We start from the raw sequence: 5,007 nt of genomic DNA, 5'->3' as shown, positions 1-5,007 counted from the left end.
ATGTTCGAGGCCTATCTGGCACAGCAGGGAGAATTTTGCCCCTAAAGGGCAAGGGACAGCAGTTCTGGAAAAGCCGCCAATGTCACTTCACAATTTGGAGTGTCTCGGAAGGGAAATTCACGTCTCAGTTACTCTGGACTTTAGGGAGGAAGAGTTCAGATAATTCAATGTTGATAAATTCAGAAAAAACTCAAAAAAGGCGCAAAAGTGCTCATGATAAAACTATCTGTATCTCTAATTTTAACAAGAAAAAGGAAAGCTGGTAGAGGAATAATATGAGGCAGTGTGGAGAGAACTGTATTGTGTTTTTGGATTATAAAGCTGCGTGCACAGATACGAAGATACATAGCTAAAGGGAAGTTGAATAAGTCTACATACAAAAGTATGGCGAGGAGCAGTAGGACTAGGTTACGGAGGTCGGCCTCTAGTACGCTAAGGTCTGCAAAGCTCTGCTGCGCAGCGGAGAACTTTCCTTCCGAGGGCTCCCGAGTGGGGGCCGCGGTGCTAATTCCAGGCTGTGCTGGCTGGCGGCTCCTCCACTGCGTTCTTACCTTTTGGTCTCTGTTAAACAGAGATGTGCCTAATAGTAAAATGAAATTCCTCTTATCTTCCAGAATTCCTCCTGGGAATGAATACATAGGCTTCACAAAACTTTATTTTTAAATTTTTTGAAAGTTCATTTTTTATAGTTTTATTTTCAAGTGTAAAAACAAAAGCAATAAAAACAAAAGCAAAGACAGAAACAGGGTAACATACAATAACACACACGTTACAGATTTTCAAAACAAGAATAACTGATTAACAATGACTGATCTATTATCTATTTTTATCATCAAATCTGTTCTCAAATTAACAGATATAACTATGGAAGATTAGACATATGACTGAATACTACCTCATGCTTTCAAGAAATCTTAAATTTTTGTTCTAGGCTATCTTTTTCTTTTAATACCTTTTTAAGAAAATTTACTTTAAAGAAAATATAGTAATAACTGATACGGCATTACAAACTGTCCATTTAGAAGACCAAGGTGACAGTCATCTCAAGCATGGTTTTGTATTACACACTGCTGTCCTCAGTGTAGTTGCTTAGTTCTCAGATATCAGCATACAGAGTTAGTCAAGGTGAGAATTCTACAAATTAACTGCTATTTAAAAAAAAAAAAACTGATAGAAATTCTTAGTACAATCACCAAAGCCATCTTGTATATATACTTGAATGTTTTTCCCCTACCTTTTTCCTATCTTTTCTCCCCTTTGTTGTTTAATCCTTAGGTTCTGTTTCTTTCTCTTTCACTGCATCTGTTATGCCATTCAGGTTTTATTTCTTCTTTAGGTTCTCACACTAGGCAGACAATATGATATTTATGCATGTGGATCTGATTTATTTCCCTTATGAGTATAACCTCAAATTGCATCCACTTACCTATCAAGTCTTCAAGTTTGTCTCTCTTTATAGCTGAGTAATACTCCATTGTATAGGGGTAGGCAAACATTTCATGAACAAAAATCAAACTGCATAGAAAATACTTCAAAGAGTGAAGAACTGGGACTTCCTCTTATTGAGAAGTATATGCATGTCAAAAGAAATTACCAACAGATTGAAGAGACAACCCATAAATTTGGAAAAATTCTTAACCAATCGCTCAGACTAAGGTCTTCTATCTAGAATATACAATGAGCTAAAAAAAAAAAAATGAAGGCCCCCAAATTTAAAGACCCAATCCCAAATTGGGCATCTGAAATGAATACATACTTCTCAGAGGAAGAAATACAAGAGGCAAACAAATATCTGAAAAAATGCTCCACATCACTGGCCATTTGAGAAATTAAAACAACCTCGCAATACCATCTCACCCCAGAGAGAATGGCTGGCATAAAGAAATCAACTAACAGCAAATGCTGGAGAGGCTGCAGGGAAAAGGAACTTTCTCCACTGCTGGTGGGAAGGTAGACTGGTACAATCATTATGGAAATCCCTTTCAATCCAGCTATCCACTTCTGGGAATTTTCCCAAAAGAACTGAAAACATTATATCATAGTGATATATGTGTGCCCATGTTTATAGCAGCACAACTTGTCATGACCACGTCTTGGAAACTGTTGAAATGCTCAACACCTGAGGAATTGATGAAAAAGATGTGGTAGTTTTCATAAAACTTTAAAATGAGTTTCTCAATCTACCAGTTCTTGACATGGAGTGACCCATGTGTAAGATATCTTAATGTATTCAGAGACTGGAAGCTTGCAGGAGAAAGCCAAAGGGAACTCAAGATAGCAAACGTTCAATGAAGGCAGAACAGACATTTCCTGCTTTTTAGCAATATGCCCCTAACTAACTGAGGCTGGATTATTAAGGCATAATATTCAAGAGGGAAAGCTAGAAGCAAGCAGGAACTGAGCCTTGCTCAACTTGTTTCTTCTGCGAAGGAGCTGGAAATCATTACAGATCCGAGGCTGTGCTGTACCCCCAACCCCCAGTATACTCTAAGATGCAGGAAGCCAGAGCCCACTCTGGCTAAGACCCCAAGGGAACCCAGAAATGCTGAAGATAAATTAAAGCTGCTTCGATGGCACACATACTACAAAATCGGAAATTCAGCCTTTATACTGGTAGAACAATAAAGAAAATCTAGAATGGCTTACTGTTGAAATCCTTGATTACTAGTTAGTAAATCCTTATCAATGCACAATAATTTTCAGATGATTGCAAAATAAAATTCTAGTGGACAGAAAATTAATTAAAGCCAAGATCTTTCATAAAACAAACACCAGAACAGGTCCTTTTCTGCCGGGAAACCCTTGTGGTCTTCCATTGCACCGACAGTCTTCCTCTCTGTCCAGCTCCGCCATCGAGTACGTTCCCTTTGGTTCTTCATCTTTTTTCACAAATTTTCAATTTAACAACTGCATTATAACAAGGCAAGAAAGAAGAAGAGTAGCAAGGCAGGAAGCAGAGTTACGAGGACCAGGAGGAGGAATGAATGAAGGCGCTCGCGCATCCGCCGCAGCAACAAGCGAGCGACGCGAAGCCCCCCGATCTGCGCAGGGTCCCTCTCTCGGGTCCCCGAGCCTCGCATTTTCCTGTTGCGTGTTCCTTTGCTCATCCTCTGAAACTTCCCGTGTGCACGTAGGCAGGAAGGCCACTGCGCAGCCGCTTAGCCGAGATGGGCATGAGCCAGAAGGGCTGCTCAGAGGGGGCCGTTCCGCTGTCCTCCCGGAGAAAGGCAACATTCAGGGGTACCCAGGCAGGGCAGGCCGCGGAAGGCTGGGGGCGCGCTCCGGCAGCTCCCGCAGCTTTGTGTCCTCACGGGGGTCACCGGGGAGGTGAAGAGCGTGTTCTTCACCACCTGTGCCCTGACTGGTCAGGATACAGAAAACTGGGACAAGGATCATGCAGACTGGAGTCTGCTGATTTACTCAAAGTTTTATAAATGGTGAATTTAAAAATTACCAGCACTGCTTGATTAAGTTTACTTCTATCATGTGGTACTCTCCAATCCTGGTATAATAGCTTTCTAAAAAACAGGTTTCCAACTTTTGCTAATGAATTAAACGTTTAACTTAGCAATTTTTTATTTTAAAGAGAGAAAACAAGCAATAAAATGATGCAAAATTTCACGAGACGATAACAAATTAGCAATAGTCATTATGCATATTGCTATCCTCAAAGCTCAGCTTACAGCATACAGGCCTGCAACACGGGCCAGACAGCAGCATAAGGACTCCCTTCAGTGAACTCATAGGTTAGCTAGCTTGTGTGTGTACATAGATATATAACATATATTTGTATCTTTTAAAAAAATTTTCCCTTCTTTCTTGCTCCTTTCCCCCATCTCAATTGTTCTTTCCTTTTGAGCAGTTTCTTTTCCTTTCACAATATCTAATATTCCTTTTGTATCTTATCTACTCTTTCAGTTTCATACATATATACATATATAGATATATATACATATGTACATGTATATGTATATATCTCTCTATATAGATATATAGAGAGAGACAGAGTGAGAGACAGAGAGACAGAGAGACAGAGGAGAGAGAGAGAAACACAATTGTTCTTCTTTTAGTTCAAGCATTCCACACCAACAAGATTGTTATTCTGTAAGGAAGAAAAAGCAATAGATCATGATTCAAGCTGTTTGCTTTCTAAAGTGTTTTTGAAAAGTCATAAAATTGCTACATCCCCAGTTTATAAAGAAAGCTCAGAACATCTTTCTCAGCTTAAAATTAGAGTACAAAGTTTCCTAATAATTTACAGTTACCTTCCTTTCTCTGAGAATCATAAATAAAACAATAAATAAAAATTACTCATTTTAAAAAAGCTACAATTGAAAAATAAATTAATCTTGTTAATAACAGAAATTATCTTGAAGTTCTGGATTAGCTAAAAATAGATCTGTCTGAAGAGGAAGAAAGAAAAATAATCAGACTTTTATATTTTTATTTATTTTTATCATAATTTTCTTTTATTTTGAAGAGTAAAAAAAGAGTGAGAAAATCAAAAGCAAAGACAGAAACGGTAACATGAAAAAAATACACACATTGCAGATTTTCAAAACAAGAATAACTGATTAACAAGGATTGATATATTATCAATTTGGATCATCAAATCTGTTCTCATATTAACAGATATAGTTATGCAGAATGGAACATATGATTGAATATTATTGCATGCTTTCAAGAAATCTTAAATTTTTGTTCTTGACTGTCATTTTCTTTTTTTCATTTTTTGTATTTTTTTATTTTAATGAGAAATAAGATAAAATAGCAAAGAAACAGTTTCAAAACAAGTTAGGAAGACAGTTACAATAATTAACACATTGCATATTGTTCTCTTCATAGTACCTATGCAAAGGACTAGAGACAGATACTCTATCTTGTCTAAACAATATTAGTACAGACTTTTCTTCTCAATGAACTAAGAGAAAGTAGCTGTGTATCTATGCTATCTTGCATATATATATATTTTTTTTTTCTTTCTTTCTTTCCACAGAAAAACTGTCC

The sequence above is a fragment of the Octodon degus genome, unplaced genomic scaffold (genome assembly GCF_000260255.1).
Source record: "Octodon degus isolate 3935 unplaced genomic scaffold, OctDeg1.0 scaffold00348, whole genome shotgun sequence".
In the NCBI taxonomy this organism is placed as follows: Eukaryota; Metazoa; Chordata; class Mammalia; order Rodentia; family Octodontidae; genus Octodon; species Octodon degus.
The sequence above is the reverse complement of the archived record's forward strand: the minus strand, read 5'-3'. Positions refer to the sequence as shown.